At 51.2% G+C, this 24,840-nt stretch overlaps 1 protein-coding gene across 1 annotated transcript in view; it reads left to right on the top strand.

The window, feature by feature from the left end:
- EPHB1 (EPH receptor B1) overlaps positions 1-618 on the top strand; it is an 80,020-nt gene extending 79,402 nt beyond the window's left edge. The window contains exon 17 of the mRNA XM_059855119.1: positions 281-618. The gene's annotated coding sequence lies outside the window, so the exon portion shown is untranslated. The remainder of the gene's footprint in view (positions 1-280) is intronic.
- The last annotated feature ends 24,222 nt before the right edge of the window (positions 619-24,840 follow it).

The following is a 24,840-nucleotide window of genomic DNA, read 5'->3' as shown; positions in this document are numbered from 1 at the left end:
CACATCCCAGCCTCCACTCCCTAAAGCAACTCAGCTTCACAAAGAATTCCATCTCTTTTCTCCCTGAAGAGAAATGGAGAGCTTTCAGTGAAATCATCACTTTTCTGACAGCATATTAATTAATCCTTGCTCTTTTTTTTTTTTTTTTTTTTTTTTTTGAGAGGCTGGGTGTGCTGTAAGAAGCCTTTGGGTTTCTCTAGGTGCGGGGAAGGACGCGTGGCACTCTGAGCTCTGGACGTGCCTATTCTCACCCTCTCCTCGTCTTCCTCTTGCCTTGCAGGGGCGTGGAGTGCAGCATTGCAGCGGGGCAGCAGCGTCGGAGAAGGGGCCCCAGGGGCCGCTCCCCAGCCCAGGATGCTCCGGGAGGTCCCGCAGCACCCAGGTCCCCGTCCCCCCGAGCCGCGGCGTGTCCCGGGCCAGCCCTACCCTGTCCTGTACATAACCAGTGAGATGTCTGTAAAAGATTTCAACCCTTGGAATTTTTTTTTTGCTCCCCTCTCCCTCTCCCTTTCTTCCCCAATTTGTTGATTGTGTTGAAATTGTCGGAGTTTGTAACAGTATCTTTCAGAGAATATTGTACTAAAGAGAAAATTGCACTCAATAAAAAGGATGAAATAAGCCTGGTCCCTCGCCTTCCCCTTCCCAGGGGCAGCCTTCCTCCTGCCGGCTTCTCTTCAGCTCGGAGCTGGGGGAGTGTTTGCCATGAATATTCATTTGGAGAGCTGGCAGCGCTCCACCGCTCCTTGACTTTACCTCGAATGTTGATGTCTATCAGATTTGGCTCCCCGGTTTGTAAATGAAGTGACTTTATTCTTGGCGATCCCTATCGGAGCTTGCTCGCAGCAAAAAAGCCGGGAGAAGGAGTTTTCCTGGCGCGGCTGTTTGTGCGGAGCGCCTTTCAAAGCCCTGCTGGGCGATGGCTCAGGGAAGCCGCGCTGGAAGCGCTGCCTGGGATCAAAGTGCCGTCCCTGCTGGCTCCGAGCTTCCCGAGTCCTGCTGGAGCCTGTCCATGCACCTCGTCCTGAACCTGCTTTCCTTGAGGATTACTGTAAATGATGGCTGGAAAATGGATTCTTCCTCGTGCATTGGCTGCACTTGGGCATTTCATCCTGCTGGGATCAATCACACAACCCATCCAGCTCTGTCACACACACTCTTGGGGTGGTCCTGTGCAGGCTCAGGAGCTGGGCTCCATGATCCTTGTGGGTCCCTTCCACCTCAGGATATTCTGATTCTCTGATCCAGGTGATGCTTAGAGCAGCTGGTCCTGCCGGACTGGGAACATCCTCGAGCTGACAACAGGGGCTGAAACAGGGGCTAAAGGTTTTGTAAATTAAAAATATGCAGCCACCAATGACTTATTTGGAGCTCAGAAAGGGGAGCTGCTACTGGGAGACTTCTGGAGGTGGAGTTAGGGGTTCCCATGGCTGGGGTTTTGGGGTGAGCCCTGGGGAGGGAGGCAAGCAGTGCTTCAACTGTAGATGGGGCTGGCAGGACCCTGCGGTCCCTGGCATCCTGTGATTGTCCCACCAGTGGTGGTGTTGATATGGCTGGCTGTCAGATTTCCAAGTCCTTTCTGCTTCTCCAGGGCCATTAGAGCTGGGATGTCTTTATTACAGGGATTCTTGAGTGAGTGAGTTCCGTGTGCTGGTGGGGATTGCTCCAGGTCCCTGCTGGCAGGACTCCACTGCCCCAGACTTCCATACCACAGTGGGGTTTGCCTCACGCTTCACACAGGAATAGAACTGTAGTTTTGGGTGTTTTGCATGTTTTTTTTTTGCCAAGCCCATCCCAACAAATGAAAGCAGGGAGTCTCTGGCATCTTTGGATATGTGAGATGCAAATAGGCAGCAACTGATGGAGGGTAGGGTGAAGTTGTTTGTGTCCTTAATTAAGTAGGCACTTGATTTAATGGGCTTCTGGTGTGGTTTAAATGAGTGTTCATGTTTCTTGAATCCTCTGGGATTTGGGATGCTGGGAGGATGTATCCTTCACACAAGTCAGTATGAGGTTTTCCCCTTTTCCCAATAGACATTTAGTGCTTGAAGTAGTTCCTGAAGTAGTTTGCCTTGGGAGAGCCTTTTAACAGGGTCTGGGGGAGCTCTGCTGACAGTGTGGTGGTAAATGGGGCTCTGAAGGACCCTGGGGAGCTGAAAGCCCCTTGGCAGAGCCTGGATATGGCCAGCCAGTCCCTGACAGGCCTTCACTCCCTGATTCAGGTTTATACAGCTGCAGGCTCTGGAAGCTGTGTTTGATTTCCCCCAGGGGATACCCAGTCACCATCTCTGCCTGTGTCCCAGCTGGAGCGAGATGTCATTTATGAGACCACACAGCATCCAAAGAAACTTTCCCTGAGCTTTCAATACAGACACAGGCGACTGTCACTGCCAGAACAGAGCCTAACCCTCAGAATGAAAAATCTTTCCTTCATGGCTCTCAGGTTTGAAAAATGGAAGCAGCGTGTTGGCTCTGATTACCCCGCAGCAGCTCCCAGAAATCCCAATGCAACCGGCGCTCCAGCACAGCAGAGTGATGCCAGCCTAACTCCAGCCTGGCAGTGGAATAAATCCTTATTTACCCCACTGCAAGGAGAAAACTGAGCCAGGACTGTGCTCAGCTCCATGGGGTGCAATGAGGGGCTTCCCTGGGCACTCTGGTGAGAGACTCTTGCTCTTATTCCAATGCACAGCTCTGGCCCAAGGACAGCCCTTCCCATGGGAAGAGAGTGGCTGGGAATGTATTGGCTGTGCAGAGATGTGGCAGGGAAGGAGGGAGAGGTCAGACACACTTCCCCTGGCCTCTCCCACCTCCCCTCCCTCCCTCCCACACTTGGCAGTGAAAGACAAATAAAAGATGAGCCCAAGAGGACCATAGGCTAAATTGTAATTGGAGCAATATGGGCCGATGATAAAGTTCTCTGCCAACCCACATGAACTGGCAGCATCTGCTGGAATTATTGGAGATGCCTCGTAGCCTATTAAAAGTGCTGGGATTTTCCTGGAGGACAAGCCAGGGAGGCTCAGCAGTGCTGGAGAGCCAGGAGGGCTCGGATGGAGCCGGTCTGAGGCTGCTGCAGTGTTGAAATCTCCTCCAGGCCCTCTGGAGAGGTTTTAAGGGATGTTCTTAAGAAAGTCACCTCCTGTGACTTTCTTGTCACATGGTTCGTTCCTGTTCCTGTGGTCACCCCACATACCTCTCCTAAGCGACACCACATCTTCCCTCTGCTCCAGGGTGATGGGGACAGGGCAGGATTTACTCCAGGCAGTTCTTTTAGCTGGATTTCAGGTACTATCCTGATTAAACCTGCACAGCTGCCCCCTTTGCTGCCCCAAAGCCACCAGCAGCACCCAGGGAGGAGATTCTGCCCCTCTGCTCTGCTCAGGTGAGACCCCACCTGCAGTGCTGCATCCAGCTCTGTGGCCTCCAGCATAAGAAGTATGTGGAGCTGTTGGAATGAGTCCAGAGGAGGCCATGGAGATGCTCCCAAGGGAGGCCCTCTGCTCTGGAGCCAGGCTGGGAGAGCTTGGGGTGTTCACCTGGAGAAGGGAAGGTTTCAGGGACACCTTAGAGTCCCTGCCAGTGCCTAAAGGGCCTCCAGGAGAGCTGGAGAGGGACTTTGGAAAGGGATGTAGGGACAGGACAAGGGGAAATGGCTTCCCACTGCCAGAGGGCAGGGTTAGATGGGATATGGGGAAGGAATCCTTCCCTATGAGGGTGGTGAGGCCCTGGCACAGGGTGCCCAGAGCAGCTGTGACTGCCCCATCCCTGGGAGTGTCCAAGGCCAGGTTGGACAGGGCTTGGAGTAACCTGGCATAGTGGGAGCTTGGATGAGCTTCAAGGTCCCTTCCAAAGCAAACCCTCCTAGGATTCCAGGAAGCTCCCAGATACACACTCTCACCCAGCTGGCTGTGCAAATCCCACCTCCTGGGATTTGGGCAGGATGGAGGACAAGTTTGAGCTGCTCCTGTGCTCTGAGCTGGGCTCCTCTGCCCCTGCCCTCAGCAATGGGGAGGATTCAGGATGTTTTCCAGCAGGACCTGCCTCTCAGAAACACCACTCACACCCACCTGGCCCTGGAGGAGTGGGAGTGCTTTACTGTACGGTGCCCTGGGGTGCTGGCATTAACCTGGGTGGGAAAATGTCTCTGCTGTCACCCCAGCTTTGGGGACTGTCTCTGCTGCTTGCAGACCCAACTGGAGATGCTGGTGCCTCTCTGAAGGAACATGGGAAGTGAAAAGCTCCCCAAAACTCCACAATATCCGGGCTCAAGACCCAGGCATGCTCAGCAGTCCTGCCCACATGCCCTCGTTCAAGTGCCAGGCAGGGCTGGGAGGTGCTTTCCCCACCCCAGCCGAGGGGATGTGTTCCCTGCCTGGCCCCGTGCCACACCCAGAGCTGCTCCCCAGCCCTTCCTCCCCCGGTGCCACGGCAGCCCATGCATTATTTACCATCCTCTTCCTGCATGCCAAATTATTAATTTCCCTCGTAGGCCCTTTCCCTGGCTCTCTAATCAGAGTTTCTTAGCTCCTTATAAACACTAATGAATTTATTTCTCCATGCCCTTATGAGGGAGATGGGGTATTTTATCTTCTCTATACACAGTGAGCTCAAGTGTGGATTTGGGGACTTCAAAGCAGCCTGGGAGCCCTGCAGAGCTGGTGTTCCACAGCCAGGGGAGTCCTGGGAGGCCTGCAGAGCTGGTGTTCCACAGCCAGGGGAGTCCTGGGAGGCCTACAGAGCTGGTGTTCCACAGCCAGGGCTGTTTGGCACCCAGCAGTGGCCACGGGCATCAGCTGGCTCTGGGTGTCCCAGCACAGAGGGGGGGAATTTGTCCAGCCTGGTGCTGGCCCCATGCTGCTGGTCCCTGCTCAGTCTTCATCCCAGCAGCTCCATCCTCCAACCTTCCTTTCTCTGTTCAGTGTCTGTTTGGTCACTTGGCTCTGAAAGCACTAGGTGGGCCCAATGTCACGGGTGGCAGTGGGTGGCCCTCCAGGGGACTGCAGTTTGTGCGCTCTGGGAAGGCAACCAGGCCCCAAATTGGGGTCCAGCTGGAGATTGTGCAGGGCTGGTTCTTGACGTGACTCCTGGTTTGATCAGTGAGGCTCACCAGGCAGTGCCTTAAAACAAGAGTAACCAGGGGCAGCACAAAATCACCTCAGCAGCTTCATCCACCATTGCGGGTTTTCCCCCAGGACAACTCAGGTGATGTTCAGGATGGATATCAGGGAAAAGGTTCTTCCCCCAGAGGATGCTGGGCACTGCCCAGGCTCCCCAGGGAATGGGCACAGCCCCAAGGCTGCCAGAGCTCCAGGAGAGTTTGGACAACGCTCTCAGGGATGCACAGGGTGGGATTGTTGGGGTGTCTGTGCAGGGCCAGGTGTTGCACTCTGATCCTTGTGGGTCCTTTGCAACTCAGCCTATTCCATGATTCTGTGATTACAAGTCAGGGAGAAACTGGTGGATTTTGTGGAGCCTGCCATCCCCAGTGTGAAGCTCAGGTGTGCCTGTAGCTGTAACAGCATCCCTGGGGTAACCTGTGGGCCCACCAGGAGCTGCCCAGGGTACAGGAGCACCCTGTCCTTGCCTGATCCCCTTTCCCATTTGCTGCTGCAGGCATTCCTTGACAAGCTTTGCTCCCTTCCAGTTGCACCAGGTGCCCCAGGTGTTTCCTTGCTGCTCTCTTGGACCTCTCTGCCCTCCAGAGCTCCTGGGACCTCCAGGCTCGCCATCCTGCCCACATTCCCTCTCTCTTCAGATGGCCTCGCTGTGCTGAGTCAGCAACTTTTTCCCCATGCTCTGTCCCCGTTCCTTCCTTTGCGTGTCCCCACAGCCTCTTCTGGACCCCTTTCCTTTAGGTTTCATCCCCTGCCGAGCCCCGGCGGCCTCACCGGGGCGGTGAGGGCAGCGGGGGAGGTGTCGGGCCTGCTCTGCCCGCAGGGAGAATTCCCAGCTCTGCCCTCAGGGAGAATTGGCTCGGTGGCTGCTGTGGGGTGTGAGGCACGGCCGGGGCGGGCCGGGCTGGCAGTGCCGAGGGCTGCCCCGCTCGCTGAGCTGTGCTAATTACCCCCGAGCCTAATTAATGAGCCCGGCCGGGCTGGGCTGTGCCGTGTCACCCCCGGGGTGCCCGGAGGGACCGGTGCCCTCCCCGGACTATAGGATTCAACGTGACCCCCCCGTGGCAGGGAGAAACGACGAGGAGGACTCCATTGATATCAGATGGCTAATTAACTACTTATTATACTGTATTATTCTATACTATTTTACACTACATCTAAACTGAATGTGCACAAGCACCCAACTCAACTCCACTGCACAGAATCTCGTGACTCTCAGGCGACAGTCCCGACACACACACACACAGCTGGCCCTGATAGGCCAAAGAAACAAAACCATCACTCTGGGTAAACAATCTCCATATTGCATTCTACTTTGGCACAACACAGGAGCAGCGAATGAGGTAAGAATTGTTTTGATCATTCTTTTCTCTGCTTCTCTCACTGCTTCTCTCAGGTTCAGGGAATGTGAATCCCACACCAGACCGGCCACCAGTGCCCGGAATCCTCTCTGCTGGCAGAGGTGGCCAGTGCTCCATCCCTGGGGCACAGGGAGCTCCTGAGGAGCAGAAAGAGCCATTCCCTGTCCCTGTCAGGAGGATGGACACACCTCTACTCCTGCACCCAGGTGTGGGTGCTGCCACTGCACACAGGCGCAGCTTCTCTGCAGGAGCACCAAATGCATGGAGGGGATAAATTGGGTTGGGAGATCTGGGCAAGAGAGCTGGAGAGGGGCTTTGGACAAGAGAGAATGGCTGAGGTGAGATTTTTGGGAAGGGATTCTTGGCTGTGAGGATGGGGAGGCCCTGACACAGGTTTCCCAGAGAAGCTGTGGCTGCTCCATCCTTGGAGGTGTTCCAGGTCAGCTTGGAGCAACCTGGGATAGTGGGAGGTGTCCCTGCCCATAGCATGGGGTGGGAATGGATGAGCTTTCAGCTCACTTCCAACCCAAACTATCCTGGAGTTCTGATTCTGTGCTGAGCTTTCAGTGTGCCAAACCAATCCAGATGCATCCAGCAGTGTGTGGAGATTTGTCCCTGTGGGTCTCCACAACCTGATGGATGGGAAACCTTGCACTGCTTAGGCAAGGAGCTTGAATGTCTTCCCTCCAGCCTACTGGTTCCCCACAGAACTCAAACAAACATCTTTCTCCTTTCCAGGAGCTGTTCTCTGGGTGAGCTCAGTGCTGGCTCCATGGCAGGATGTGCACAGCTGTTCTGCCAGCAGATCTCCTGGGATGCTTTACAGCTCCACACTCCTCCCTCTCCCAGCAAGGCTGCCTGTGAGATGCTGCTCCTGTTTGAGCAGATGCTGGCACCGATAGCCCTGACAAGCAGCAATTATTGCACTGACAAAATAAAAGTTTTGAGTTGTTTTGCAAATATTTTTGAAGCCCTGATACAGCAGCAGAAGTGGGCGTAATTACACATAAAAGTGTATCTCCTTTAATTATCTACTCAGGTGAACCATAATTTGAGGGGAAATGCTTTAAATCTGTTCATTTCTAATAATAAAAAATGAGGTGGGAGAGTGTTATTTTAATGTAATTAAGAGCAGACATGGCTGGATGGATGGCTGAGAGAGCAGGATCTGTGCTGTGCTCTGGGGACCTTGGGCTCTGTCCCCTCCCCTGCCACCACACAAGCCCTGTCTCTGTGCTGGACAGTCCATTAACACCAGAGTGGAATTAAGTGCTCACACGTGCTGACAACACTGTTTTGTGTCAATACTGAGTAGTCTTGTCATCAGCCTTCCTGAGCTCAGCTTTGCCAGGCCCTGCCCTGTAAAACCTGGGACTACTGGGGGACAGCCTGAGACTGATCTTCTCTTGCAGGCCGCTCTCCAGCCATGCCAGGAGAACCTCTGGAGGCCAATGTGGGATTAGAGCTATCCTGGGGAAGGAAATAATGGAATGGTTTGGGCTGGAAGGGGCCTCAAAGGTCATCCTGTCCCACCCCTGCCATGGGCAGGGGCCCCTTCCACTGTCCCAGGGTGCTCCAAGCCCTGTTTAGACAATCTGGGCACCTCCCAGGACTTGGGCACCTCCTGCTGAGGACCCAGCTGCCCACACCAGTGGTGGCACCTCTAGGCTGAGCCCTGCATTAAAACTGGTTCCAAGCCTCCAGCTCCTGCCAAGCATTAGCTGTAACTCTGATTTCCCCTCTTCCCTCCCTGAACTGCTGTCAGGAGAGGCACCTTAAAGTAAGTTATTTCCATCCAGTCTGCAGATTTCCAAGAGAAAACTGAGTGTTGAACTTTATTTCTCTTCTAATGGCTCCTCAGAGCCCCAGATAAGATCAAAGCCTGGCTGCTTTGGGTGTGTGCTCCACACATGTGGCACATCTCCTGTGGATCCAGTGAGAGGGATGGATGATCCATCTGCTGGGGAGGGAAGCTCAGGCACCAGGGGATGAGGTGACTTTTCCAGGAGTCTGCAGGCAGCCCATCCCAGGGGTGCTGCAGGTGTTTGTGTGAGGCACACAGCTCCCTGCCTTAGCCTCTCCCAGGGATGTTCCCAGCCGGTGGAGAGGGAAAACCAGGCTGTTTTTCACTCACTTTCCCGGGAATGCAGAGCTCTCCCTGCCTGCCTGTGCTGTTCCTGTTATCGTGAATGTCAAGCACTTTGCAAACAGAGGCATTAAATGTCAGATCCTGTCCCTTACAAGCCCTGCTTGTAATTTGAATGCTCAGACATGCTCCGTGCTCACCTCAATCCCCTTCCCTTCCCCTGATAAGTGGCATGCCTGGTGCCACTGCCTTGGGAGTGAGGCCACCAAGCAGTGCTCCTTACACCACCCTGGACCCTCATCCCAACGTCTTCATCCTCCCTACCTCATATTTAAAAACCCTTAGGATCAGATTTCCATCTGGCCCTCTCCTTTGAGGATGGTAATGGGCATTTTTGGGAATTTTGGGTCCCATGACTCTCTATCTCCCCGTGCTGAACTCTTTAACAAACAGAGCCAATCTTCCTTTGCAGCTGTGCCCAGGTCTCCTCTCCTCAAAAGCTCCTGGTTCCAGCTGAGGCAGACCTGCTCCAGGGTTTCTCACCTGGATTTGCCATTGCTCTCCTCTTGGATAAGTGAGGTGAGGCATCCTGCATTCCTCTGGTGAAGTCCAGCAAGGCCAAGTGCAAGGTACTGCATCTGGATTGGGGTACTCCCAGGCACAAACAAAGGCTGGGTGGGGACAGGATGGAGAGCAGCCCTGCGGGAAGGGGCTTGGGGGTGTTGCTGGACAAGAGTGAAAGGCTTTAAACTGCCAGAGGAAGATTTTGATGGGGCGTTAGGAAGAAATTCTCCCCTGTGAGGGTGGTGAGGTCCTGGCACAGGTTGCCTGGGGAAGCTGTGGCTGCCCCATCCCTGGATGTGTCCAAGGCCAGGCTGGTCAGGACTTGGAGCAGCCTGGGCTAGTGGAAGGTGTCCCTGCTCATGACAGAGGTGGAACTGGATGAGTTTAAGGTCCCTTTTCACCAAAACCATTTTGTAATCTCTCATATCTCATGCTGCAAGCTATCTTCAGTCTTCTCTCCCTGTTTTTCTGTCACTTCTGTGTATTTGCTGTTATTCTGGATAACAGGCTGGCCCACCAGCACACTGCTGTGAGTCCTTGGGGTGATACCCACTCTCTCCCTTCCCTACATTACTGCCTTCCCCCTGGTGTGCACCCAGGCACTGAGCTGGTCCCTTTCCCACCTGTGGCAGTGGGAACAGCCATGGTGGCTGGCAGCTCTCTGGCTGTTTGTCCTTGATGAAAAGCTTTCCCCAGAAACAAAGGACATGCCAGCTCCAAGTCACCAGTAACAGGGAGTGCTGAGCTCTCTTCCCTTTGCAGCCTTTGAGATGGAGTTTCTCATTTGCACTGTGGCATTGACACAGTAAAATAATGCAGAAATTGCACAGAATAAATTAAAGCAAACACTGCATGTGCCGCTGCCCAGAAATTTGGGACTTGCTGCATGGCTAACAAGGTGCATTTTAATAATTACAAATGAACCTGTGGCCAAGAGAGCCTTCACTGAGCACACCTGGAATGAATGCTGATGCTGCTGCTCCCCGCAGAATGCTGATAATCACATTTGCCAGTGCATTAGAGCTGATTTAGGGGTAAGCAATAGCTTCCATCTGAATTTGTTTTACAACCTATTGACTGTAGCAGGTACCTTTTTTTTCCCATTGAAATAATTGTGAATATTTTACTGGGCTTTCACACTGCATTTGTTCTTGGTGTTTGTTTGTTTTGTGTTTTGGTGTCTTTTTTAAAAAAATAATTATTTATTTATTGTGAATTGACAACAATTGTGTTCACCCTCCATCTAATCCAAGGAGCTCATGGTTGTTTCCTCCCCTCTCCATCCTTTGTTGGAATAATTGTTCTTCCCACAGTGCTACTGCATGGTTTGTAAGCTTATTTCAGGCTCAACTGTGGGGATTAGTGATAACACTGCCTATTGTAGGAAGGTTCATATTATTTAAAATTGGAACTAGAACAAAGGCATTTCAATCCCAGTTCCTTGCTGCTATTTACTGACTGGAACTGCATTTACTGATGCTGTCCAGGAACTGCCAGGTAGGATCTGAGCCTCTGCCTGTCTGCAGGCTGGGGAAGGGAGGTGAATCTGGCTGGGCAGGTTGAGTATAGCCCCAGAGCCTGGCCAGGAGTGGGGAATGGCTCATCCTTGGGTGCCCCTTCCCTGAGGGTTGATGTTAGTGCCTCCTTAAGCACTGCCCTTGGCCTGGAGATCTCCAAGTAGCTGCTGCAGCAGGGATGGGATGTGCTGTTGGGGTGGAAATGCTCAGGTTTTAATTTTTTCCCAGTACAGCAGAGTCTTGGGGACATTCCAGTAGGTCCACACTGGCAGCAGGGATTGGGCTGCTCCCAGCTCTGGTGGTCAGGTGGCTTCACACACACAGCACTGGGCTGGTGCTGGGCTTTGGTCAAGTGACAGCAAAGAGCTCGAGTTGGCAGCTCCTTCCCTTTCTGCATGGCCAGCAGTGTGAGACCAGATCTCCAGCAGACAGCCCAGATCATCCATCCATCCATCCATCCATCCATCCATCCATCCATCCATCCATCCATCCATCCATCCATCCATCCATCCATCCAATCTCTGTGTGTATCTCCTTTAAGCCAGGTTTAAGCTGCAGTGTTGTCTCAGCTGCAGTTTGTGTCCCCACTTTGGCACACACTGAGTTGGTGTCCTCGAGCACCATGAACCTCTTGTGGAGAATCTCCTGGACTGGTGAGATCAGAGGAACTTGTGGCAGGGTGGAGAAAGCTGAGAGTGCAAGGAGGTCCCAGTGCTGGCACCATTGGACCTCTCCCTTGGGATTCTGCAGGCCTCTGCCACTGGCAAGTCATGCCTTGGCTCTTTAGAGTTCACTTGGGGATTCCAGGGATGAAGGAAAGGCATTGCTGCCTTTCCTTCCATGGAGCTTTTGCAGCCATTGAGGTTCATTGAGTTCATAGAACATTTTGAGCTGAAAGGGACCCACAGGGATCATCAAGCCAGCTCCTGGCCCTGCATAGACACCCCAGCAATCCTGCCCTGCACATCCCTGAGAGCATTGTCCAAATGCTCCTGAGGCTCTGGCAGCCTTGGGGCTGTGCCCATTCCCTGGGGAGCCTGGGCAGTGCCCCAGCACCCTGTGGAAGAAGAACTTTTCCCTGATATCCAAGCTAAACCTCCCTCCTCCCCTAGTGATAGCACCCAAGGGAATGGCTGGATGGATTTACTGAAATATTTTTGTCAGCAACATTGAACTCCCTGCTCAACTCTACCCCATCCCTGACCCCAAACCCCTGCCCTGGTACACCCTGAAGGGAATGCTGGCTCTCCTTCAGGCTGGGAGTGCTGGTGTGACCTGCCCTGGCTGCTCCTTGAGCTTCCCATCCATCCCCCTCCCCTGCTTCCTCAGAGGAGGGGAGCGCGTGGGGTGTGCAGGGGGCGGTGAGAAACCCCAGACACACAAAAGCTGGAGGAACCACCAGCAGCTGTAACCCTGGCAACTGTGTCTCAGCATTTGAATGTAATTATACCTCGAACGTGATAAACACTCCCAAGGACTCCTTATGTGGAGATCATACTAAACAAGTCTTTGAAATTACCCTCATCAAATATTGATAGAGGGAGAGTTTTTAAAAAAATTAAAAAGGGAAAAGGGAAAGAGAGAGAAAAGGCAAATTCTTGCTCTTGCCCACGGGTTAATGAGGATCTGTTGGTTTATCACCACGGTGCAAACCCCACTGAGAGCTCCAGAGCACTGCAAAGTTAAAAGTGGGGGCGGGCGGAGAAGAGAAATAAAACCATCAGGTGAGGCAGCTCTATTGATTGGCATTTTGTTTTATGTTTGGCACACAGGAAAGCCATCCCAATAAACACCATTTATCTTGCCCAGCCCTGGCAGACAGGGTTTAATTGCTCAGGAGCAGGAGTGGGTGGTGAAGAAGGGGCGTTCCTGAGGTCCCTCAGCAAGGAGGGTTGTGCTGGCCAGCAGAGCACTGAGCATGGGCATCTCCTCCCACCTGCAGGGCTGGAGACAGAAGGCAGAGTGTTTTCCATCAGGAGAGCAAGTGGAAGTCCAGGTGGTTTCCAGCAGCTGTGGATCAGGTGTGTAGGAACATCCCTGGAAGTGCTGGCCCAGTGTGGGATGCTCCTTGTTGGTGTTTGTGTCCTACCAGCACTGTCCTTGGAAAAAATCCACCGGGGTCTTCCCTGGCTCTGGTGCTCTGCAAAGGGAGGGAGCTGGGTTGCAATTGTCTCCTCTCCTCAAGCCAGGTAGGGGCAAGAGATGCACTAAAAAAAGGGCATGAGTGGAGTTGAGACAGGCTGCTGTGCTGAGCAGATACCCTGTGCAATGCTTGGAGGAGGTTTGGTGAGCTGAGCAGCTTCTTGTCTCTTGAGCAATCTCACAGCACCGTGTGGGGCTGGGGAGAATATGGGTGAAGAAGGACCAGTGCTGCCCAGAAGAAGGGAGCAGCTCAAACTTCTTGGAGCAGAGGCTCTGGAGGTGTGGAGGAGGAAGAGAAGAGATATCAGCTCTTCATCTGGGCTCTGCAGGCAATGAATGTCAAGGGGAAGGAAGCTGCAGGGGGCCAGTTTTGTGAATTTCTGGTTGTGATGTGCTTGGTGACTTTTTGAGTTAGCTTTCAACAGGGAGAAGAGGCAAACAGGGGATCCTGGCTGCAGTTTGGTTCTTGTGAAGTGTTGGTTGATTTGCCATAATCAAATCTCACCTGGAGTCAGGGAGGCCTGGAAGCAAAGGTGTGTTTTTTCCCTGTGTGCCGGGGATGGGGATGGTGGTGGTACTGATGTGCTTTCATCTGACTGAGGGTTTTATCACCTGGGAGAGGTTTGAGGAGCAAACCTGACCTCCAGAATTAGAGGCAGCTGCTGACATCCCCATGGGATCCCTATGGGAACACTGGCCATTGCTGTGGCCAGGGGGCACTGGGAGTGCAGCCAGAGGACAAACAGCATTTTAATAGGAATGAGGGAGGCATGATCGGATCTCCAGCTTGGTGGAGAGCCATACACCCCTGCTTGAAAACCTCCCTTCCCCACTGAACATCTCTGTTCCTGGCAGACCAGCACCTAAAACAGTCTCTCAGCACTCTCTGAAAGGACCTGGAAACATCTCCTGAACAAGAAAACTCCAACTTTCATCTCCAGCTACCCAGATCTGCAAAGTCAGATCTGCAAAGATGCCAAAAGATGTGCCAGGATAGGTGCCAGCCTGTGACCTAGCAGGACTGGCACGTTACTGAGATCCACCCGATGTGTCCCCAGCCCTGTGCCAGGGCCAGCTTGCTCCTTGTGCTGGGAACAGTGGGCATGGCTGTGACACACAGACACCAGAGCTCTCTCAAGCACTGCCAGCTGTTTTATGGGCTGCTTGGAAACAGTTGGAAAGCCCTGTAATGCCAGTGCTCAGTATTAGTTACTGCTGATGCAGCTGGAAGAGGAAATAAGGGGGAATTGCAGCTCTGAAAGATGTTTTGGGCATCTCTGGTCCAACATCAAGGGTGGGATTGTGGAGCACAAGGCAGCTGTGGCTTAGGAGTGGGAAGGAGAAGGTCTGCTGGACTCCTCCATGCTGGGGGATGATTGTGAACAGCATGGAGCATGTTGGAGGGAAAGAAGAGCTAGGATTCTAGGTTGTGATCTGAAATGTATTTCACAAATGAGTCAAAGAAAGCTGCGCTAATCCCATGGCTGCTCTGCCTCCTGCTGAGCTGCTGGCTGGAGCTGTTTCCCACCCAAGGATGGATTGGGGTGGATCCTACCCAGTATGTGCTGGTGATCACTTGCTGTTAGCTGGAACAGGGAACAGGGGTCTGGACAACATGTTGGATCTGAAGCCTTTGAAGGGGGATCCAGATGGTGTCTGCATCCCTTGTTTATCAGGCTAAAAATAAAAACTTTAGAAAAATCTCAGTCTTCCTTTCCCACTGAAAATTCCCTGTTCTGGAGTCTTTGGAAGAGATGAAGGTGGTTTTATTCCTGCACAGCCCCCTGGGAGTTGCTCCTGCCATCAGCAGAAGGTGCCAAGGGCGGTGCAGATGCTTTGAGGGGGAGCTGCTGTGTGAGGGAGCTGTGAGATGTGCGATAGGAGGGCAGATGTGGTCACACATCACCCGCGGTGTGTGCAGGGAGGAAATGTCAGCTGAGGGCGAAAAAGACGCTTTGACCTTTTGGAAGAGCTGTCTGTGTGAGGTGGCTGGGGTGCAGTGAGCCATTTTACAGAACAGCTGAATCCCTGGGCTGAGCCACGCAAGGACTACCCCTGCAGAGGGGCTGCTGCTCCCAAGAAGGCTCCCAGGGCTCATGCTCAGATGGTTCCTTTAAAGGTTAATTCTCACCGGCAGCATCTGGAAGAAAACTGGGAGTACTCAGAGGGAACTCAACCCACTCCAAAGAGTCTTCACGTTTGTGGTTCTTTTTGTCTTTGGTTTTTAAATGTTAAAATTTGCTCTTATTCACGTCTCAAGTTAAAAATAGAGAGAAAGCAAACCGAGAGAAAGGCGGCCCTCCCAGCTCGGCTCCCGGTGCAGCGGCACAAAGACTCAGCCGTGCCGGTGCCGGAGCGGCAGCGCGGTGGGCTGCGCTTCCCCCTGCTCCGAGGTGGCAGAATAAAGAGCTCCCGCAGTCACCTTTCTTTCCAAGAGTTGCATTGTTAAACCCTTCCGTGGGGAAATCCAGGCAGTGTAATTGCTCTGGTCTGACTCTGCCCGCCGAGCCGCCTGAATTAAGTGGGTGTTTTGGCATCCCGAGCCGAGCCTTGTGGGAAGTGACCTTCGCCTTCCGCCGCTGCTCCCTGCAACCTGCCGCTAATTAGGATGGAGAGAGCCCTCCTTTGTTTCCAAACAGTGGTTTACCTCTGTCTCGGCGTTCTGCCGGGAGCTGCCCGGTGTGACTCGGTGCATAATGAGCGCGGCGCAGCGCACGGCCGGCTCCGAGCGCGCCTCACCCGCGCCGAGAGAGCGGCTCCGAGCCCATTCACCGCACAGCCTCTCATTAAACAGCGTCCCAATTAGCATCTCAAACGACGCTTTGTCTAAAAAAAAATAATAAAAAAAGAAGACGTAAACCCCACCATTTCCATGGCGCCTTTCATCCAGTATTTGCCAACTCGGGAGCGACATCAGTGCCCGCGGTGTCACACAAGGGTCATCGCTGGAGCCTGTGGAGATGCGCCGGGTTTGGAGAGTTGTCAGGGGTCCACGCAAAGAATCACAGGGTGGTTTGGGTTGGAAGGACCTGAGAGATCATCCAGTTCCAGCCCCCGAGCCGGGGGGCAGGGACATCTCCCACTAGGGATGGGCTTTACCTGCTCTTGGGACAATTCTCCCAAGTCTGTAATGGTCTAGAACTGCCTCGGCTTCAAGCACTGCTAAAAGGGGAACGAGGAGTTTCTGCCTTTTGGAAAGACACTTATCTCCAACCTAAAAAAACAAGGACAAAGATGATGAAGTTTTCAATGGTACAACTCAGCAACTCCCCTGCAGGAGAAACTGTAATATGGGACACTTAGGAGGGTTTAAGGCCAATTTACTCAGGAAGAGGATTAGCTAAAATATGTTGAAGTTTGAAGTTCTGTGTGAACACCCTCACTGAAATGTAATCCGGTTTATCGGCATTTGTGTTGGAAATGAGCTTGGTAAACCCAATTAATGTCACTTCAGTTCTGAGTGAGAACAGTCTGCAGGGATTTCCTAACTTTAAAGCAGTGTGCTTTAAATTCACACCTTTAACTTTACCCAGTGCTCCCCTTGAGCAGTTTGCCACATCTGCTGACAAGGGGACAAGAAACCAAACAGATTTATGGGCAGGTGTGAAAAACCTCTGCCCACGCTCTAGAAATACTCAGACCCCAATTCTCCTGAGACATCTTGGATCAAGGAGATCCTACTCAAAAACCATTGGGTTGGGTGAGCAGTGGAGGTGTGTGTGCAGACAGCTTGGCTCCTGCACACAGGAGGCCACTGATGCTGTCAAAAAGCCATCTTCAGGCAGGGTCTGCTGCTGCTGCAGATCCCTCAGATCCCGTGGCAGGCTCCCAGCACAAGCAGCTCACCCTCAGACACCTGTGGAACCTGCTGGGCAGAGGGAACTGAGAGCAGAGCAGGGCTGGTGTTGCCCTGGGATTGACCAGAGGCTGTGACCATCCTTTGGTGGCAGGACCTGACCCCTCTGGGACAGCTGTGTGGCAGGAATATGAGGAATGTCCCTACACCAGAAGCGATGGGAAAAACTGGGATGTGCCAGGCAGTGAGCCGGTGCAGAGACAGAGTGATCCACCCTGCAGGGCCTTGGGGTGAAAAATCCACATCAGCTCAGCCTCACACCATCCAGCCCAGGCTTAGGGATGGGGTCCTGCAGGCCTGGCCGGCTGCCGTGAGGCAGAGCAGCTGCTCTGCAGGGAACAGGATCTGCACAGAGCAGGATCCAGATCCCATCTGGCTCTGGCTGGGAGCTGGCTGTGCAGGACTAGATCTCAGCTACCCCTTAGGCAGCCCCAGCCAGTCCCCTCCTGGCTGTTCCAGGTTCCCTCAGTCTTACCAGGGAGCCAGGGCGATGCCTCGTCCTCCAAGGGTGCTCCCTGAGGATTACCTGGTGTGAGCTTTCTGGGAATTGCCACCCAGCACAGGAAGTGCGTGGCGGGGCAGGGCTCAGACTGCCCTCCTGCCATGTCCTTCTCTCCTCACCAGCTCTCCCTGTGTCCTCAGTGCTGCTCAGAGATGTCGGAGCTTGGATGGTAGCGCTGAGTTGGCAACTTTTAATATTGCTGAAACATAATCAGCTTTTGCTTCTACAGCAATTAGCATGTTATTACCCATAATGTTTTGCATGGCAATTTTGTTGTAAACATTTGTACTAATTCACCATAACCTAATTATTTTTATGACACATAATTATGAAATATTTTTGGAGGAGGAATGGCTTAATTTTCTATTTATACCATTATTTCCTGGAAGTGTCAGTTATTTTTACATCAGGAAACAGCATCTCCCCCCTTCCCCAATTAGCCCTTTCTATTTACTGCCTCAGCTTGCCTGTAGAGGCAGTTGCTGGGACCACATTCTCCTGGAGCTGCGTGATGGATTCTAGGAGAGCCTAATTGAGCTGTAATTTGTGGGAGCGCGATACGTAAGGGGAGGAAGGTAACAAGTGGTTTTCTTTGCTGCTCAGTGGGTGGATGTGATGATTCCCAGCTACAGCATCTGCCCCAATGACCCCTTCCAAAGTGTTTAAGGAAAGAATGATGTGAAGGTGAAGCTGTTGCCTTAAGACCATGTTTTTCAGGAATGCCAGTGGAGCACGACCTTTTGAGGGAGATGCTCTTGAGTTTCACAGAACCATGGAATAGGCTGAGCTGGAAGGGACTAACAAGGATCAAAGTCCAACTCCTGGCCCTGCCCAGGATACCCCAACAATCCCACCCTGTGTATCCCTGAGAGCGTTGTCCAAATGCTCCTGGAGCTCTGGCAGCCCTGGGGCTGTGCCCATTCCCTGGGGAGCCTGTTCAAACCCTGACCACCCTCTGGGTGAAGAACCTTTCCCTGATATCCAGCCTAACCCTTCCCTGGCACAGGTTTGGACATCAGTGACCTACTGCTCAGATCTTGGCATCTGTGGCCCAGAACAACTGAGAGACTCCCCAGCCCACTCTGTCTTCCAGCCTGCTGTGATTGTGCCAGTGTGGTGAGCAAGGGCTTGGGGGGGTACCAGATGTGGTGGGGATGCCTGGAGGGCCAGGAGAAACATCTGGGCTGTGCTTCAGGCTCCAGGGAAACACCCCAGGCCTGAGCTAGAGAGGGAAATGCAACATGAAAGTCTGGATGAGCCCAGACTTCAGGGAGCGCTGCAGGATGGTGGGAGAGGGGGAGCTGGATCTCCACAGCCAACATTTAGTGGCAAGAGGCTTTCCTTAATCAGATTCACGGAGGCACTGTGTAGAAAATTCCAAATTCAGGCTTCTCCTAACAAGTATGAAACTTGGCAGGCTGAAAGGCTTGTATATCTTGTCTGATCTCCAGTCTGGAGAGGTCTCAAAACGGAGCCATGTGTAGTGCATTGACATCTTAAAAGAATTTCTTAAAAAAAAAAAAAAAAAGCATTTCTAGATGATTGTATGTCATATAAATGAGATTTATTTCAATGCCTGTCATGATGTTGAGGCAGTAACAAATCCAGTAATTGCTGGTGCTCTGGTCGTGTATGCTCTGAATGTTTAACTTAGAGATACATTTTTGCAGCAAGTCTCAGATTATTGAGTCAATCCCTTTCCCATTTTTCCTGTCTCCTGGCTGGTGAAGGTGGAGCTGCACGGTGTGTTAGGCACGTTGGGCAGGGGGAGTGTTGCACGCAGGCTGCTGTCTCAGAACCTGCCTGTAATTACCTGTTAATTGTGTGTAACTGATGGGGACCGTGGTAACTGGGTTAAGAAAAACTCACTGGCATTTTAAAATCCTTCTCAGTGCTGGGTATTAGTGCACAGTCACACTTCAGGAAAACCTTCGAGTAATCAGAGGTGCAGAGCTGAAATGATACAGTGGATTTGGGGACTGCAAGACCTGGGAACTGAAGGGGGTGGTTATGTGAGGAATTTTAGCAGCTCCTTGCCCTCCCTAAGTACCAACAGACTCCCTCAAAAGTGACTTGTCCAACAGCCCTTCTAAAAAGAGGTGGCTTTTTTCTTTGGTTATTCACTGCCTGTGAGAAAAGAGAAGGTGACTTGCCAAGTTCTTTCATCTCCAAACCCCAGTGTTATCCTTGATCTTTCCACAGAAGTAATGAACTGAGATAGTGTAAAGGCTGTCTCATGAAATGTCTTGAAAATGAAGTGAACTCTGCTCTGGGTTATGACCCAGCTGATATTGCCAGATCCTTAGCAGAACCTGAATTTTTTGTGCCCAGCTGTCACTGTGACTTTTATTTATTTTTTGTCAGGGATTATGCATCAACAAGGTTATTCTGGGCATCAACAAGGTTATTCTGGGCATCAACAACAGTTAAAAATATGTCATAACTTGATATGGTGTTTGATATCTATCAGCTGAACTCCCTTAAAGGCACCACCTTTAAGCATGCTGGGCAGAGATTTTGGGTTGAGTCAAGGATATCTAGAAGGTCCCAAGGGACTGGCAATCACACTGATAATGTAGGGGGGTCACTTTTGCATGGGATGACATTTTTGCAGGGGGGCCTGTGAGAGGGGAGCAGGACAAATGCAGCTGCAGTGGATGGAAATGGGTAATTTTTAATTTTGCTTTAATATTTTGGGGAATTGTGTCCTGAGTAGGAGCGAGCAGAGGACATTTCTGTATTTTCAAGGTATCTGGTAAAGATCAGACTGGTCTAATCTAATGCTATGGAGGTCAGGAAATTGGAAGTAGGGGCTCATTGCAGTGGAGAAGTTTCCCTGCTCATGACTGGAAATGACAGTCAAGAGTCTCTGATATACTCCAGGAAATATCTGTTGGGTCATGGCACTGCTTTGTTTTTTGCAGGAACAGGTGAAATAAAAGCAATAAAAAGAGGCAAAGACAAAGGACACCTCCTCTGTGTCAGGAATCTTATGAGAAATCCATCCCTTATCGCTGCCTGAGGTGTTATGAAGACTGAGTTAAATGTGTGTATGACCACAAGAGCCAGATCATATTTGTGAGAGTAGACAGATTGATATCATCTAATCATAAAAAACACCCCAAAATATTCCACCTGCCTCACTGGAGAGCACGTTCACCTCTGCCTCTGTGGCCTGCTAAATATCTGTGAATTAATCCTTTATTAACATGCATTGCTGAGTGCCTTGGCAGGGGTGAGATGGGCAGCCTGCACCAGGAGATCTCAAAGCATCTGCCTGGGAGTGCTCATCAAAACAGATTTTAAAGTTGCTTTTAGTGGTCGTGCAAGTGTCAGAGGGTTTGTCCATGGTGAATCCAGCTGTGTCAGCCCAGCAGTGAGGGAAACCACGTGCAGAGCTGACAGGTACCTGCTCACCCCAAAGCCAAATCTGTGTGATCTCATGGCAGCCCTGAGCTGCTTTGGTTTTCCCAGAAATGGGATTTGTAGTGCTGGGATCTGGAGGGAGCATTGCAGGAACTGACAGATGGGCTCGGAGACACACGGGGAGGTGGCTGAGGCCTAAGTGTTCCAAATTTATGGTGGCCATAAAAACCTGTGGAAATGATGGATTCTGCTCATTGCTCACGCACACAGTGACAGGTTTTCGAATAAAGCAGTAACTGATAGCCCCTGGGCTGGGAATTGAATTTCTCCTTCCATGATGTCATCATGATGTCATACTTTATTGCCTGTAACTCTAAACCCCATGGCTGTTGTCAGTGTGCTGGGTTCATGTGTGTGACATCACATGGGGTTTCAGCTCCGGGCTCTGATGACGGCGCTCCTCTAACCGTGATTTAAAGTGCTTTCCTCTCCTGATGGAAAAGTTATGGCTTTCCTGGGGCATATCGTGTTCCAGGCCAAATGCTGTCCTGGCTGAGGAGGGAATGTCATTTGGAAAGGTCTTTGGAGGGCAGTGAGTGCAATTCTCAGTGCTGTGTATTCAGAAAAATATGGGTTTTGTGGCCTGGAGGACACTGTCACAGCGAGAATGATTGTTTGGGACTGAAAGGGTGACTGACACATGTAATCCTTGTGTCCTTTGCCTCCTCTCTCCCAAAGGAATATTCAACAGCTTTCCTCTAAGGACAAATAGAAAGGAGAGGAAATATGGACTCATACATGTCCAGGCTGGTTAATGGATTCTCATGTTCTCCTTCAAACACACCTTGTGCTCAAAAAAGGAATTTGAGAATGACCCTCCCCAGGTGATAAGTGGTGCACCCCTTAGTTCTGATGAGATGCATTTTCCTCCTGTCCCAGGAAAATGTGTCTTGCCTCTTCCAACCCCTGGCTCTGGGACCTAGGGAAAGATGCTCCCAAGGGCAGGAGGAGCACAGGCAGCAAAGCCAGGCCTGGGTGTTGGCTGCTTGGATTTAGTGAATGGTTCAGGTATGGTTACCATAGCGATACATGTGGGGTTTTGGAGGCACAGAGTTTGTGGTGATTGGGGTGGGGCTGAGCCTCATCCCCAATGGGCTACAGCTGTGAGCAGCAGGTGAGCAGCACTGACAGCAATGAGCCATGGAGTGCCCAGGGGCACTGACCAACCACAAAGGGAGCAGAGGGCACACAGGTGCAGTGCATTAGCAATGAGGGGATAGAAGGTTGAGCTAAAGAACAAGGAGGGCAGATGCTTGCAGCCTTCTGAAGTGTTGTGATGTTACTGTGAATGGGCAGATGACTGAAGCCTTCTGGTGAGCTAAGGTGTTACTTTGTTTGGGGAAATGCTTAAAGCTATCTGAAATTGTGTGGTGACACTCTGTATATTGTGGCCTTCACAACTGTGATATGTGCTGTGACAGGTTTAAACCATGGTGGAGGGAGGGGTGTGGCAGGGAGCTGTAATCCTGTGTTCCCAAGGCCTGTGCTTCACCAGACCCTGTTGTGGTCTGCCCATGGTGGAGAGCCCAGAGCATGTGTTTTACCAATATTCCTTCTATGCAATACCTATTTTCTCTTTTTGTTTTGGAGAGGACAGGCTCCAAGAGCTGCTCCCTTGTTTGAGCACACCCTTGTCCCCTCTAGCCCTTTGAATTTGTATCTGTAACTCCACTGTGCTTGTTGTTTAGTAGTGAAAGGTTTATTTTGATGCTTCTGCTATGTCCCATCCTCCCTTCAGCATCCTCCCCAGCTGGCTGAACTGAGCCTGGATTCCCTGGAACAGAAGGGTAGGCACAGGAGCAAAGTCTGTCTTTCTTTTGCAAAGCTTGTGGCAGCAGATTGCAGCGTTTGCTGTCAGTTCATTAATTACAAGGGCATTAACTTCCAAGGCTAGAAAACACTGGAAACACCAAGGTTGCTGCTTGGATATTATAAATAACATGTTGGATAGTTTTGAATTGGTAGAGAGCTCAAGAGCTGCCAGGTTTTCCTGGGAATACCTGGATCTCCTCTGTGATGGGGCTCAGAGTTACTGGAAGAGCCTGTGCTTAGCTGGCCAACACAACTTGTCCAGTATGGAAATATAAAAAATCCATGTGGGATCCATGGTGTGGGGATGACAGGTTAAGCTTGGTGTAATTCCTGCTGCCAGCTTATAGGAACAACCCTCCAGGAGTAAAGTGATATTATTGTTGGATTGTGTTGGATATGCTTCCCCAAAACTGCATCAGCAAACCTTAGGAAGTTAACATCAAAGATCTCACTGATATTCAGTCTCTGGTGAGTGCCAGCTATTGCAGAAGGAGAAAACCAAAGCAAAGACATAGCAGCGACACTGATTCTTATTTTTTTTTTACTATTTTAATTTTTTTTTTTATTAAAAGTGCACCCCTGTGGCGCAGCTGGCTACTTGCTCAATGCAACAGCACCAGAGAGGAAATTCCTTCCCAGCGCTCACAGGTGATCAACTTACACATTGAAGCATGAAGTTTGATTACCCTTGTAACATTTTATTAGCTTGCATAGCTGCAAATGTTATTAATGCTCATAAAATTATCCAGTCCTTTAAAATGTCTGTTCCACTGGTGTGCGTCTCCATGACTTCCTGGGGTAGTGGATTCCAGGAGTGACTGTGCTGGGTCAAGTCATATTTTTCTTTTATTTCTCTTCAATCCACAGCCCTTTTGTTTCATCAGGTGCCCCTAGTTTGCTTTTAAATTATGGGGAAGGCTAATGTGAGGCAGCAAACTGGTTTTGATGGCAAATTTGGCTCTTTTATGGACTTTATTTTTTTTTAGTGTATGGATATTTTACATGTATACAGTGTTTTAATAAGTAATATATTTGTGAATATCTTTAGGTGCATGAATATACCTGGAAGTGTATGCAGCTATTTATATATAGACACATAAACTTATGTATTTATTATGTCACTTTAAATTTTTTGGTTGTCTTGGGTGCCAGTGGTTTGCTGCAGGGATCCCACCTCACCCTCTGTGTCTCTGAGGGATGTTCTGGGAGGCAGAGTAATAACAGGGAAGAAAAATGTGGCTCTGAGCCGTGTGTCAGCAGACTTCAGACACAATGGGGCCCGTGTTTCCAGACAAGCCTTTTTAGCTAATTAGCTGAGTAAAAAATCTATTTCTCTTCTTCAATTCCCTGCCATCCATCCACCTAATAGAGTCAAGCAGCTCCATATTGTGGGGGTTATGCAATAAATCATCTATCTCCAGAATTTATCTCATCGCTCCCAGCCTGGGCTCTCCATCTCTCTGTCCACAGGAGCTGCCTGGTTGCCCATTCTGGCTGCTCCCTTCTGTCAGTGACTGTAATGGAAAAGTGCTGGAGTTCTGCTCTGGTTCTGGGTGTCCCTTGGCTGTCCCCCAGCAGCTCAGTTATGGCCATGTCCCTATTTGTCCATGAGATATCCTACAACAGACTCCCAGAGAGCAGAGTCTCCTGTGGCTGTGTGGTCTGAATGACCTCCGCACCCTGGGGCTTTGCAGCCCATGTAGGGTCTAAGCTGGTCTCCAGCAACATCTCTGGAGCCAGGCCTGGGTGGCCTCTCCACGCTGGGCTTTGCAGCCCATGGAGGCTTTGAGCTGCTCTCCAGCATCACCTCTGGAGCCAGGATGGATGAGGGGTGGGACTCTGGGGAAATCAGGAAGAGCGGTCTTGGCTTCAGCATCACACAGGCAGGCGGATACACCCCCAAATTTTGGTTGTGTGGTCAACTGAGTAGGAACCTCTCCTCTGGAAAGCCATCGGAGTCTCATGGACCCATATGGCAGCAATTTTCACCTCAGGTCTGGATTTGGACATTGCAACTCCAGCCTGCGGCTGTTGGATTGCAGTGAACAAGAGCAAAGAGCCACTAGCATTGTTTTGGGTAGCAATGCCTGGATTGGAGTCAAGCTGCTTTTTAACCTTCTTCTTAGCAAACTGAATTGGCTGAACCCTTTCAGGTTCTTACCTCAAGGCTGGTTTTTCACACCCAAAATTTATTATTGTAGCTATTACCTGAACTTGCTGTTTCTGACAAGACTTTTTTTGGTAGGTGTGAATACAAAAGCTGGACAAAATGTTCCTGCCAGCACCAGCTAATCATGTGAAACATAATTCCCTTTGTACTCTACTGGGCAGGGGGTGTGGATGGCTCAGTTTGGTGCTGGAAGCTCATGTTCAGCCAGGTGTTCACCCTGACCTTCCCTTTCTGAGCCCCCTCACGTCCCACTGAAGTGAGCAGCACTGGCAGGGACATTGCATGTGGGT

The sequence above is a fragment of the Haemorhous mexicanus genome, chromosome 10 (genome assembly GCF_027477595.1).
Source record: "Haemorhous mexicanus isolate bHaeMex1 chromosome 10, bHaeMex1.pri, whole genome shotgun sequence".
NCBI lineage: Eukaryota > Metazoa > Chordata > Aves > Passeriformes > Fringillidae > Haemorhous > Haemorhous mexicanus.
The sequence above is the reverse complement of the archived record's forward strand: the minus strand, read 5'-3'. Positions and strand labels throughout refer to the sequence as shown.